Raw genomic sequence first — 13,288 nt, 5'->3', positions numbered from 1 at the left:
GTGAACACTAGCACATACAGACCAACTACTATAACAAAATCTTGCACACCATCTCAACCACCACTTTTTCATTCAAACATTAATTTTCCTGCACACTCCTAATTACCTACACTATACAAAATTAAGTTCAACCATATGTGATTCACAAAAATGAGCATTCACTCATTTGTGCATTCTCTTTTAGGATATCTAAGCAGTGTATCTACCATCGGCTGGTAACTTAATATTTCCTAATGAAGGGCTCCTGTCAACCCGAAAGCTCGAGTAAATGTAAAATCGTTTTTGGCATGGTGTTACCTCATCTCTGTGTTCCAGCATCTTTGTGTTTTCTGTAAATGGATCAACATGACATTTCTTAATTTTTCTACTATTTATCAGGCAAGAATAATCTAGGAGTTCCTTTAAAACACTCACGTAATACACACACACACACACATACATATATATACATATGTATGTATATGTATATATATACACACACTTGTGTGTGTGTGTGTGTGTGTGTGTGTGTGTGTGTATATATATATATATATATATATATATATATATATATATATACACATATATATTATATATTATATATTCACCATAATTATGCATCTGTGCTATCCACTTTCATTCTTCCTCAACAAATGGGTTGCAGATCTGACCTCAAATCCAACTCAGCTGCATATAACAGACTTATGAATCCAACTCTCAAGCTCCTCCCTCTACACATAATGCCACAATCATTCTACAATACCTCAGAATGAATTTGCTGCCTTACAGATTCTAAGACATTGAAAGAGAAAGAAGAAATAACAGTACACTAGGGCTCAAACCTGGAACTACAGATTCCAAATTATATGTAAGATCACTTCAGAAGATGACTGTAAGGGGGAAGGACGGGGGGAATTGAGGAAGAATGAAAATGGGCAACACAGATGCATAGTTACAGTGAGTACATAACTTTAATGTCTGATGTTGTCGTTTTCATTCTTCCTCAATAAATGGAACAGAGTTCACAGCTATGTGAATCTTGGGTGGCCCTCATGGAAGGATATTCTGGAGAACTGCCAAACCAAAAGCAGCTCTGTTTCTAGAAGTCAAATGTAGCTTGCAGTGACTAATAAAGGTATGCGTATTGGACCAGGTAGCAGCTGCACAAATGTCATCCATGGAAGTTTTAGACCAGAAGGCAGAGTTGGCCATGGATCTAGCTGAATGTGCCTCAACAGGCTTAGACAAGGAGCGGCCCTGCTGAGTATATAAAAAAAAATGCAATCCATTTGGCTAGGGTAACTTTAGAAACTGGTGATCCCAGTCTGCTCAGTGAGAAAGAAACAAATACCTGGTCTGCTTTCCTAAATCTTTTGTCCTGTGTAGATAAAAATGTAGTTGTCTATGTATATCTAAACGATGTAGCATGTACTCTCCCTTATTTGAAAAAATAGGGAAGAAAACAGGCAAATGAACTGCTTGACTGATACTTGATTCAGAAGCTACCTTTGTTAAGAAGGACAAGTTGGTCCATAAGGTAACACTGTCTTTGTGAAAAACAATGTAAGAGGATTTGATTGACACAGCCTGAAGTTCTGAAATTCTCCTTGCAGATGTAATTGTTACAAGAAATGCTGTTTTCTAAGATAAAAATTTTAAATCAGTTATGGCTGAAGGATCAAAAGGTTGTTGTGTCAACCCCTGAAGTACAAATGTCAAATCCCAAGGAGAAGAGGGAACTTTCACTGGGGGCCTGAGTAAGAAGGTGCCTTTTAGAAAAGCCTTGCACAATTTGGAAGAAGCTAGAGAGGAAGCTTTTTCTTCTGAATGAAAATTTGATATGGCTACTAACTGTACTTTGATTGTGGAAAAACTAGTGCCTTCTTGAAAAACAGAAACCAAAAATTCCAGAACCGAAGAAATAGGAGCGATAGTAAGGGGTCAATTTTCTTCTCCAGAGCCCAAACTGAAAATCTTTTAAATTTGCTCTTGTAGCTCTTCCTAGAAGAAGCTTTTCGGGAAGATAAAAGTTTGTGTCAAACCAAGGAGGAAAGCCTGGGCTGTCTAGTTATTAAAGGAACTGGAGATACCATGTGGTTAGTTTGAGACCTGGAATATTGGGATGTTTTATCCCCAAGCAATGCAAGAGAAGATCTGGACTGTGGTCCAGTATACATGGAAGATAATGAAGATGAAACCAAAGGGAGGGGAACCACACCTGGCGAGACCAGAAGGGGGCAATGAGGATTACTGAACTCTTCAACCCACTGCCTTTCTGTAAGAATCTTTGAATCAGAGGTTGCAGTGGGTAAGCATAAAGGAGACCAGAAAGCCAAACGTGGACTAGAGCATCTCTCACTAACTCCTGCAGGGGGAATTAGACCAAAATACCTGCTGCATCCATTGTGGGGCGATGCAAAAAGATCACAGCAAACTTGACCCCAACAACAAGAAAGCTTCACCACTGACTGAATAACAGACAACTTGTAAGGTAAGAAAATAGACCTTCTGAGTTTGTCTGCTTGTATGATGGATTTCCCCAGATTGTACGTTGCCAGTAGAAAGAGGTTGGATGAGATCACCCACTGCTACAATCTCACTGCCTTTCGACAAAGTGAGTAGGAATGGGTTATCCCTTGTTTGCTGATGTATCAGACCAGAGACATGTTGTTGGTTTGTAGTGTAATAATTCCTAGAGGGAGAACATATTGAAAGGCCTGCAACACTAAAAAAAATGCTCACATCTCTAGGACACTGATGTGCAAATTGGTCTCCTGGGAGGACCATGTGCCTTGAACTATTCATCCCAAGAAATGCTCCCCCTACCCTAACTGGGAGGCATCCGTGGCTACTGGGGAAGGCAGAATAAATGGATGACCCATATAAATCTCTTCCACCTGAATCCACCAACAAAGATGATTTTTGCATACTCTGGTCAGCTTGACTGGAATGGCTAGTGGATGTTGTAGAATGGACAGCTAAATTCCATTGGAGAACATGCATAAAGTAATATGCCAGGGGAACTAGCATTATGGCTGCTGCCATCGAACCCAGAGTCTGTAGAATTAGTTTGGCTGAAGGAGCAGGGTGATGAAGAATCTGTAGAACCTGACACTTGACTGCATTCAAACGATGTGTAGGCAAAGAAGCAATCTGACTTACTGTGTTCAGCTGAGCACCAATGACCTCCAGGCTCTGAATTGGTGGCAATTTTGATTTGGAAACAGTGGCAGAGCTGCTTAGTTTTTGACAAAGTTCAACTGTTCTAAGAGATGTCTGGTTTAGGCAGTGAGGAGCCAGTCATCTGAGTATGGAAACATTCGGAGTCCTTGCAGTCTTAGGTGAGCTACCACCACTGCCATACACTTGGTGAACACCCTGGGGCTGTGGTGAGACCAAAGGGCAGGGCTCTGAACTAATAGTGACTGGCCCCTAGCCAGAATAAAGGTATCTTTCGGAGCATCTGTTCATCTTGATGAAAGAGTATGCATCATGACGATCAAATGAGCACATCCAATTGTCCTTGTGCAGAAATGGTAAAATGGACTGAACTCTGACCATTCAGAACTTTGACTACTTCACAAATAAGTTCAGGTTGCTTAGATCCAAGACTGGTTTCAGGGATCTGACTTCTTTGACACTAAAATGAACCCTGAATAAGTCCCAAATCTTCTTTGGTCTGGGGGGTCCTCCTGGATGACTCGCTTGTTTAATAGCTTTTGAATCTCTAGAGCTGCTACTTTTCTCTCTGACTGGATGGAACGTTGGGAAGCTTCTTTCTTTTGGTTGGTGGAACCTGGAAAAATGGTATGAAATAACATCTGGATATTATTTTTGGCACCCAAAAATCTTTTGTTATAGATGCCCAGGTGTCTGGGTGCTAGGACAAGCGCCCCCCCCCCCAACTGCCTCCAGAGGTGAGCAGTCAGGCAAGCCTTCAGGGTCACTGAAAGGGTCTATCCAGAAAGGAGTCTCAGATAACCTTGTTTTGCAGGCTCCCTCTGACGTGAGGATAGCATCATCAATTTTTACTCACCCACTGTGCCTCTGGAGGAGTTGTCTCCACATGGATCCTGGAAAAAACCCTGAAATTTATGGATCCACAATTTCTTTCCCCCTCTTTGATTCTGAGAAAAAGATCATTGAGGGGAAGAAAAGCAAATCCCTAAGGCAGACAGGGTCTTTACTTTCTGTTCACTGTGGGAAAGTGTTTCTTTACCAGAAAGGCCAAAGAAAACATTCCATCAAAGGCAGCACTGATGAAAAAAGACTCGAAGGACTACACAAAGTTGCATGATCACATCCAGGATGTCTCCGGGTGGCAATACCTGAACTGGCAGCAGGTGAGGTACCCTCAGCAGCATGGGATATTAACCTCATGGATGCACTGAAAATGGATAATGACGATGATCTCTTATAGTCCTCTGCAGACAAGGACTCAGGGAGGAATTTGGAGATCTCCTTGGTCAAATCCCTCTGCAGTCTTGGAAAGTGTGTTAGATAATTCAGGGACCACAAGGCAAAGGTCGCTGAAGCAAAAATGTGCTTCCCAAAACTGTCCAATGCTCACAACTCTATTAGGGGGATGAACAGAGGAGCTGTGTTTGGCTAGCTCCTTTTTTGTGGCTGCCACCACAACCATAGCATCAACAAGGACTCCTTTGCTCCAATGGGGTCTATCCTTTGGTGGTACTAAAATTTTATCTGGGTGATGTGGAACTGCTTTACAGAGTCCAGCTCCTTCCATGCTCGGCGAGACACTAGCTCAATAGGCTCTTCAATGGGGGGAGTTATCCAAGATATAGATGGGTCAGAATCAAAAGCTTCCAGAAAAACTGATTCTTCTGGTGAGGGGGTATCAAAAGACAATCCACCTTTTCCCTTAAGTATCCCAAGAATGTCTCCAAAAGTGATACCTTCTGGTGGAGATCTGGGGGCACTTCCCCTACTTCAAAATCAGTATCCTCTGTGAGAGATTCCATAGGGGAATCTATGTACCTCCTTTTAGACATTTTGTTATGCACAACCTCTTAAGTGGGATGCTCTCAGGAGGTATCTGAAAAAAGGGGAATTTCCTGTAAGGAAGCTGGCTGGATGCTAGTTGGTACCAGTTGTCCCTGAGGAATAGAAGTAAGGGGATCATAGCTCGGACCAGCAGGAAGACCTGGTATACAATCCAAAGTGGAGAAACAGAGCTCATACCTCTTGGGCAAGAGAAAGCGCTCTCCACAAAACCTCGAAAGCAAACCGACCAGGATAAGCAGTAGCCAGCCACACCAGATCCGAGCCGAAACTTCTGAAGAGACCAAACATCAACCCTGCACTGATCTGTGCCTTGAGGAAGGAGCTGGACTTGAGCTGTCAAGTGCTGAGGGTCCAAGGGGCAAGGAGGGCTCCAAACAACATCGGAGTAAGCTCTGGCCCCCAAGATCTGACACAGACACTACAGCCCCTGGACTCATTCTGATCTGAAGGAAAAGGATCAGAACTAGTAAGGGAAACTGTCGGAATTGAACACTTGGCCATTATCGGATCCAACACAGACTCTCTTGGATCTAAGGGCTCTGAAACCATTGGACGGATCTGCTAAGGAGATATGACTACACAGTTAGAGGAGGGAAGACACATGGATCTGATGGGAAACAGATATGGAATAACCCTCATCTGGTTCTGAGCTTTCAGGAACTTCTTCATCATCCTATCCACATCAACCTCGGAAAGAATTCTAGAGGATTTCACGGAACAGGTTGTGGACTGGAGCCTCAAGACTTTCCACAGTTTAAAGAAAAGGAAAGACAGGTGCCAACAATGGTACGCTCGAGACTACCAATAAGATAGAAAAGGGGGATAAGACCTAACAGGAGAGACACCTGAAACTAAAAAAGATAGCAGGAGGATAGCAAAAGGGTTAAAAAAAAAAAAAAAATATATATATATATATATATATATATATATACACACACACACATACATACACACACACACACATATACATATATATATATATATATATATATATATATATATATAGTTTTTGAGCTGCTCTTACATAACTGTCTTCTACCTTAATACCTTAATTTGCTGTTCGGTGTGCTTTTAAGTGTTCAAGTGCTCTTATTTGATTTTTCATCTACTTGTTTTTGTCATTTTTAACTTATCTGCATTTATTTAATCTGTATTTGCCTTAATTTTGCTACACACTCAAGTGAGACAACTTTTTGAGAAAGCCAACCCACTTAACTAAAAAATATATATATATATATATATATATATATATATATATATATATATATATATATATATTCCAAGCTTGTTTTCTGCCTTATCTGTAAGTAGTCTAATCCAGATACAGATTTGCTGCATCCAGGACTGTTTGTAAGCTTCTGTGCCCTAAGCCTTTCTGTGTTGGAGGGAAGCCTTATAGCTTATCAGTGGGAGTGGTAAGCACTAGGTAGCCTATCTATCACCAGTGGTTTCTGGCTTAGAAATTGTAGTTTATTGGCCATTTGGGCAGTTTTTCCATCGCTTTCAACTTTCTGGTTTAAAAGCCTGCAGTTGCGCTTGCTTCCTACCTTCCCTGTAACTAGTTTAGTCCAGATACAGATTTGCTGTATCCAGGACTGTTTGTAAGCTTCTGTGCCCCCAAGCCTTTCTGTGTTGGAGGGAAGCCTTCTAGCTTATCAGTGGGAGTGGTAAGCACTAGGTAGCCTATCTACAACAAGATCCAGATACAGATTCTTAGTTTTGGCACTTGAATTTGCTTATCCAATCTCAGCACTTGTTCAGAACTTGTAAGCACTAAATACACTACAAATTACTACAGCACTCACCCTTCCTCATTACCTAGAGGAAAACAGTTTTGGCACTTACTTTCCTCACTTGCTTAGAGAAAAAAAGTTCTTGTACTCACTTTTCTCACTTGCCTAGAGGAAAATATTTTTTAATTCAGGCATGTCCAAGGGTCAGCTCCCGGTGTTCTCTCCTGTCTATCTGATGAATCTGGGCATCTTGGGACAATGTAGCAATTGCCTCGTACACAGACAACCCTCTCCTCCTACCACCCAACACTACAACCTGTAAGAGATGCACTTATCTAGACAAACTGGAGGTAAAGCTCTCTCCAACCAAGAGTGAACTTGATAGTCAAGAGGAGAAGGTAAACACTTGCACCACACCACACTCATCACGTAGTCCCACTAAACCTACACCAACCACCAAATTCCTCACATAGAAACACAAAAACATTTGCGGAGGCTCTCAATAAAAATCTGCTCAAGCAACAGAGACCTCCAAAGCAGAAACGGAAGCAACCTCCCACCACCAACACAAGCCAAATGACACATAGCCCACAGACTCAGTGTGCCACTCAACCACAGCCCATAAGGCAAAACAATGTACCCAACTCACTAGTCATAGGTGACTCTATAGTCAGGCAAACTGATGTCCCACTCACCAGGCTAAACAAGCAGAAGGCCACTGTCAGCTGCCTGTCGGGTGCCAGGATCCGCCATATAACCCACGCACTCAGGTCACTCCACAACAAGTACAAATATGACTCTGTGATTGTTCATGTTGGTGTGAATGACCTCCGACGTACCTCCCTAGACTACATGAAAAGAGACATGGAAGAACTCTCTGATCTTGTAGCCCAGGCAGGTATGAGTAGCATCCTGCCATCGCCCAGAATGATACTGCAGTACAAGGACAAAATTATTGATTTCAACAATTGGCTAAGCTTCTAGTGTCATTCTAAGGGGATTCAGTATCTGTCTGCCTGGGATGACATGGATGACAGACCATGATGCTTTGCCAGATATGGCCTGCACCTGTCACCCCTGGGATTCTGGATACTGGCAAAGGTTCTTGCCACCCCTATAGTGCCTTTTTAGGCAAGGTTCAAATGACAAATTCACCACCATAACAGGAACAGGCAAGCAAAAACTGAGGGTAATGCTACTCAATGCTAGAAATCTAAATCTCAAAATGCATTCACTCGAGGCACTCCTTAAAATGGAGAACATCAATGTCTGTGCAGTGACTGAGACCTGGTTCAAGGCTCCAGAGAGCACCCCTGCATTACCAGGCTAACTCATACCACACTTTTCGGCCATTTAACCTCGACTGGAACACCAAAGGCGGAGGTGAGTCCATATTCATTAAGGATATCCACACCTCCAGGCTAGTTGCTCAGCATAATGCAGCTGAGGTTATCCAAGTGCAACTGACTTTGGGCAAAACTGCAATCCAAATTGTCCCTCACCATGCCCCAGGATTCCCACTCCTCTTTTCTTAATATACTGGAAAATATTAGGGTTCAACAAACCACCTAATATTGGGCGATTTCAACTACCCCACCATTAAAGTACAGTTTTGTACCTACCATAAATGTAGATGTTCGAGTGTTCACCCTGCTGCAGTCATCACACTTGGGTTATCCTGCCATCAGGCAGTCCCACAGTCGGCCTGAGTTCCAAAGTCTTGGTCCGGCGTCGGTTGCCGTCGCTTCTTCCCTGACGTCAGTGCGTCAGGGGTATATAAGAGGCATCAGATGCCATTTTCTTCAGTTTTTCTTGCCCCAGATGTCAGGTGCCCCCAATAGGTAGGCAATATATATATATATATATATATATATATATATATATATATATATAAAAAACAATACCTTCAGGCACAAGAAAATATACCACAGAGGTTGTATAGGATAGAGTGGCATAGACAAGTTCAGCTAGTTCAGAAGGGATGGAGGGAGGGTAACCTGGACTGCAGCAGGGTGAACACTCGAACATCTACATTTATGGTAGGTACAAAACTGTACTATGTTCATCGCATTACCCTGCTGCAGTCATCACACTTGGGTTGAATCCCAAAGCTAAGGATGGGTGGTGGAGTTAAACAGGGTTAGAAGAAGCTAGTAGGCCCTGCAAAACTGCAGTGGCAAAACCAGCTCTAGTCTTAGAATATAGTGGTAAGTGATAGTGTTTGGTGAAGGTGTGCATTGAACTCCAAGTTGCAGCTTTCAGAATATCCTTGGTTGGCACTCCCCTGAGAAAGGCTGCTGATGTAGCTGTAGCCCTGGTGGAGTGGGACCTAATGTTAGCAGGTACCGGTTTCCCATGATGCGTGTAGCAGAAACGTATGCAATTCCCTATCCATTTAGAAATGGTCTGTTTTGAGATAGCTTTTCCTTGTGATCCTGCAGCATAGGCTACAAAGAGTTGTTCAGATTTCCTGAAAGCCTTAGTTTTATCCAAGTAGTAAAGTAATTGCCTGTGAATGTCAGAGTACAGGAGTCTTTCTCCTTTGTTCTGAGGATTTGGGAAAAAGGTGGGCAAATGAATGGTTTGGTTTAGGGCCACACTGGATGCCACCTTTGGCATAAAAGTAGGGTTAGTTCGTAGAGAGACTCTGTCTTGATGAAAAATGAGGAAAGGCTCCACTGCCATTAGTGCCTGTAGCTCTGAGACTCTTCTGGCTGAGGTTATTGCTAGTAGCAGGGCAGTTTTCCATGAAAGAAATTTTAAATCAGCTGAAAACGCTGGTTCAAAGGGCGGCAGTGTAAGCTTTTCCAGAACAAAGTTGAGATCCCAAGTGGGTGTTGGTGCTTTCCTGGGCAGTCTTATGTTCTTAGCCCCTCTGAGATACTGTCTTAGGAGTGGATGTGAGAATAAAGGAGGATCCGTGTTGTAATGAGCTGAAATTTCTGAGGCGTGGATCTTAATAGATGAAAAGGAAAGTCCTTTGTGCAACATCTCAGTTAAATATTGTAGAATCTGAGGAATGTATGGATCAAGGGGATTTTGGCCTTTAGCCTGGTTCTAGGCACAAAATCTTTTCCATTTGTCTGAATAGGTTTTTCTGGTGCTGGGCCTCCTGGCCTCCAGAATGACATCCATAACAGCTTTGCATAGAGGAGTTGGCTGGTAGTTTATGTAATTTGCCATGCAGCCAGTTTTAAAGTCTTGAGCTGGCTGTGTAGAATCTGATTGTCTCGCTGGGTGAGTAGGTGAGGAATTTGTGGTAAAATCCATGGTGGGCCATCGGCCATGTTCCTTAGAATTGGATACCAATGCTGGCGTGGCCAGTCTGGTGCAATGAGTATCATTTGTGGCCTCTCTAACCTGACTTTCATCAGTAAAGGCATACACTGTTAATGTTTTCCAACTGAATGAGAGGGCGTCCACTTTCCAAGCTTGTGGATGGAATGTCCTTGTGCAAAATTTTTGAAGTTGGTAGTTTTGGGGGCTGGAAAACAGATCTATGTGTGGGCGTCCCCATTTTTGAGCTATCATTGCAAATACTTGTGGATCTAGTTTCCACTCGTGTGGATCCATGATGTTTCTGCTTAGGTCGTCTGACAAAGTGTTTTTCTTTCCTGGCAGGAATTGTGCTTGTAATTAAACCTGGTAAGACACTGCTGTGTTCCACAAGGTCATTGCTTGCCTGCATAGAGGGTAGGAATGTGTGCCCCCTTGCTTGTTTGTGCACCACATTACTGTGGTGTTGTCCGTCTTTATTATTAGTTGTCCTGGGTGTAAGAGGTCCTTGAAAGCTGTTAGGGCATTCTGTACTGCTAGCATTTCTTTTTGATTGATATGCAGATGCCTTTGATCTGTAGTCCATTTGCCCTGAATGCACTGTCCTGCCATGTGTGCTCCCCAGGCATAGTCCGATGCATCTGTTGTCATAGTTTGCCTGGCTGTGGGTAAGGTGAAAGGCGGACCCTTGTTGAGGTGACATGCCTGTGCCCACCATAGAAACTCCTGTTGAAGGCAGGGAATGAGTGATATCATTGTTTCCAAGCTGTGGCTGTGCTGAGTCCATACGCTTTTCAGATACCATTGTAATTTCCTCATATGCAGTTTTGCAAATGGTATTAGTAGTATGCAAGATGCCATGAATCCCAAGGCCTGCAGAATTTTTCTTGCAGGGAGTTGGGTCTTTGTTGCCATTATTTTGAAATATTGAGTCAGCTGTTGTTACTTGTCTGGCGTGAGATAAGCCATCTGGGCCGTTGTATTCAAGCTGGCGCCCAAGAATATTACGTTTTGTGAGGGCACTAGTTTTGATTTCTTTTCATTTACTGTGTACCCTAGGCAACTTAGAAGGTGTTTGACAAATGCCAGATGCTTTAAAAGAATGTCCTTGCTTTCTGCTTGAATAAGGCAGTCATTCAGGTATGGGTATATTTGAATTCCTCTTTGTCTGCATTATGCAATTACTGGTGCCAGGCATTTTGTGAAGACCCTGGGCGCAGTAGATAAGCCAAAGGGCAGTGCAGAGAATTGATAGTGTGTTGAACCTGCAATAAAGCAGAGGTATCCTGCAATTTTGTCTGATAGGGACATGCAGGTATGCTTCCTTGAGGTCCAACATTACTAGCCAAGCATTTTTGCCCAGCATGAGAAGAAGCTGCTGTAGTGTTAGTATCTTGAATTTTGGTACTTGCAGACAGGTGTTCAAAATTCTTGGGACTAGAAAGAGTCTTCAGTAAAATCCTTGTCCTTGCTCCTCTGTATGTACCTGTGGAATGGCTCTCATGTCCATGAGAGCTGTAATTTGTTTTTGTGCCTCTGCCCATTGATTTGGTGGCAGGTTTGGCATTCCTTTTTTCCTTGGCAAGGTGTGAAAGTGGAATCTGTATCCTTGTGAGACAATGTTTAGGACCCATTTGTCTTTTGTGATGATGTGCCAGTTGTCTGCAAAAAATGCTAATTTTCCTCCCAAGGGAGCTGCCAGGAGAGATTCGCTTGGTAGTTTGAGAACTGAGCCATTGTGTTTGTCTTCTGCTAGCTTGGGGCCTGTCTTCTCCTCCTTTCTGGGTAGCAGTATCCTTTTGGCGAGGTTTGTAAGGGCCTTGTGACTGACCTCTGCCCCTTGGGTGCCTGTATTTGCCCCTCTGTGATCTGTCAGAAGCTGGAAAGTACCAGTTTTTTGTTGGCCAATTTCTGCTGAAACGAGGGGGTTGTACCTGTAAGAAATCCTTGACCGTCTGCACAGACTTTGCCTTATCCTCCATTTTCTTTAAGACCTCTTCTGCTTTGACACCAAATAATACATCCTGCTGTAAAGGTGCATCCAATAATTTTGCTTTAACATGATCAGGCAGGGTTTGGGCGGCCACGGTGGTGCAGTGGTTAGCATTGCCGCCTCACAGCAAGAGGTTGTCCGGTTCGATCCTCGGCTGGGGTGCCTTCTGTGCGGAGTCTGCATGTCCTCCCTGTGGTCGTGTGGGTTTCCTCCGGGTGCTCCGGTTTCCTCCCACATCCCAAAGACATGCTGCAGGTGGATTGGATACTCTAAATTGGCCCTAGGTGTGCATGTGAGTGTGCCTTCTGTGGAAGGTTGGGCGCCGGGCTGGCAACTCGACACCGTAAAACTCCACTGCCATTCAATGTGCGGACAAGGTGATCCGCTGTGGCGACCCCTAACCAGGAAAAGCTGAAAGAAGAAGAAGAAGAAGAAGAAGATGATCAGGCAGGGTTTGTTCTTTTAACCAAGCATGTCTACGTATGACAGACCCAGTAACAGCTGCTCTTCAGGAAGCTTCCAATGAATCAAATCCGCATTGTAAAGTATGTTTGCCCACCTGTTCAGCTGCATGCAACAGATCCTGCATTTCCTTGAATTCAGACTGTTCTTTATGTGTGCTCATTTTTTGCTTTAATTGAGACATTAGGAATTGCTGATATTTCAGCATGTGAAACTGACAATTTAATGCTCTCATAGCCAGAGTTGCTGAGGTGTATATTTTCGTTCCCCATCTATCTAGGGCTCTGGAATCCCTTTCAGAGAGCACAGGATTTTTAGCCATAGAAGCTTTAGCCCCCTTGGGACCCTGGGAAATTGTTTCTGGGTCAGTCACAGGGCTTTTATAAAGGAATTTGTGTGAGTCAGGCACTCTGTAGTATCTGTCTGGTTTGGCTGGAGCAGGAAGTAGAGAGTCTGGATTTAGACTAGACTCCAAGTAAACATCATCCACAATATCTAAAACTGGAGGGATAGCAAGTGGTCTGTGCTGGGGTAGTAAAAGAAACTCTTGGAGCCTTTTCTTAGAATCAGAGTAGTCCTGGCCTTCCCAGTGGAGATGTTCCCTCATGGTATGTAAAGTTTTCCCACAGGAGTAGTCTTCAGGGGGAGATGCTGAGGGGATAGAGTCTTCAGCATCAGAGTCTTCATAAGGGGGGAAAAGTGTAATCCTGTTCCTCAGAAGAATCTGAGGAAATTGAAACCTGGTCAGAGGAAGCATAATCCTCCTCTTGTCTTGGTCTTTTATCTGGAGGGGGATGGGAACCCCTGATTAGGGTAATCA

At 43.4% G+C, this 13,288-nt stretch overlaps 1 protein-coding gene across 5 annotated transcripts in view; it reads right to left on the bottom strand.

The window, feature by feature from the left end:
• The window catches only part of KIAA1549 (KIAA1549 ortholog), a 2,575,340-nt gene that overhangs the window by 830,587 nt on the left and 1,731,465 nt on the right, over positions 1-13,288 (bottom strand). The window lies entirely within an intron of this gene.

The sequence above is a fragment of the Protopterus annectens genome, chromosome 11.part0, assembly GCF_019279795.1.
Source record: "Protopterus annectens isolate FY-2018-M chromosome 11.part0, PAN1.0, whole genome shotgun sequence".
Classification (NCBI taxonomy): Eukaryota; Metazoa; Chordata; order Ceratodontiformes; family Protopteridae; genus Protopterus; species Protopterus annectens.
Note: the sequence above shows the minus strand (reverse complement) of the source record. Positions and strands in the feature narration are given on the sequence as shown.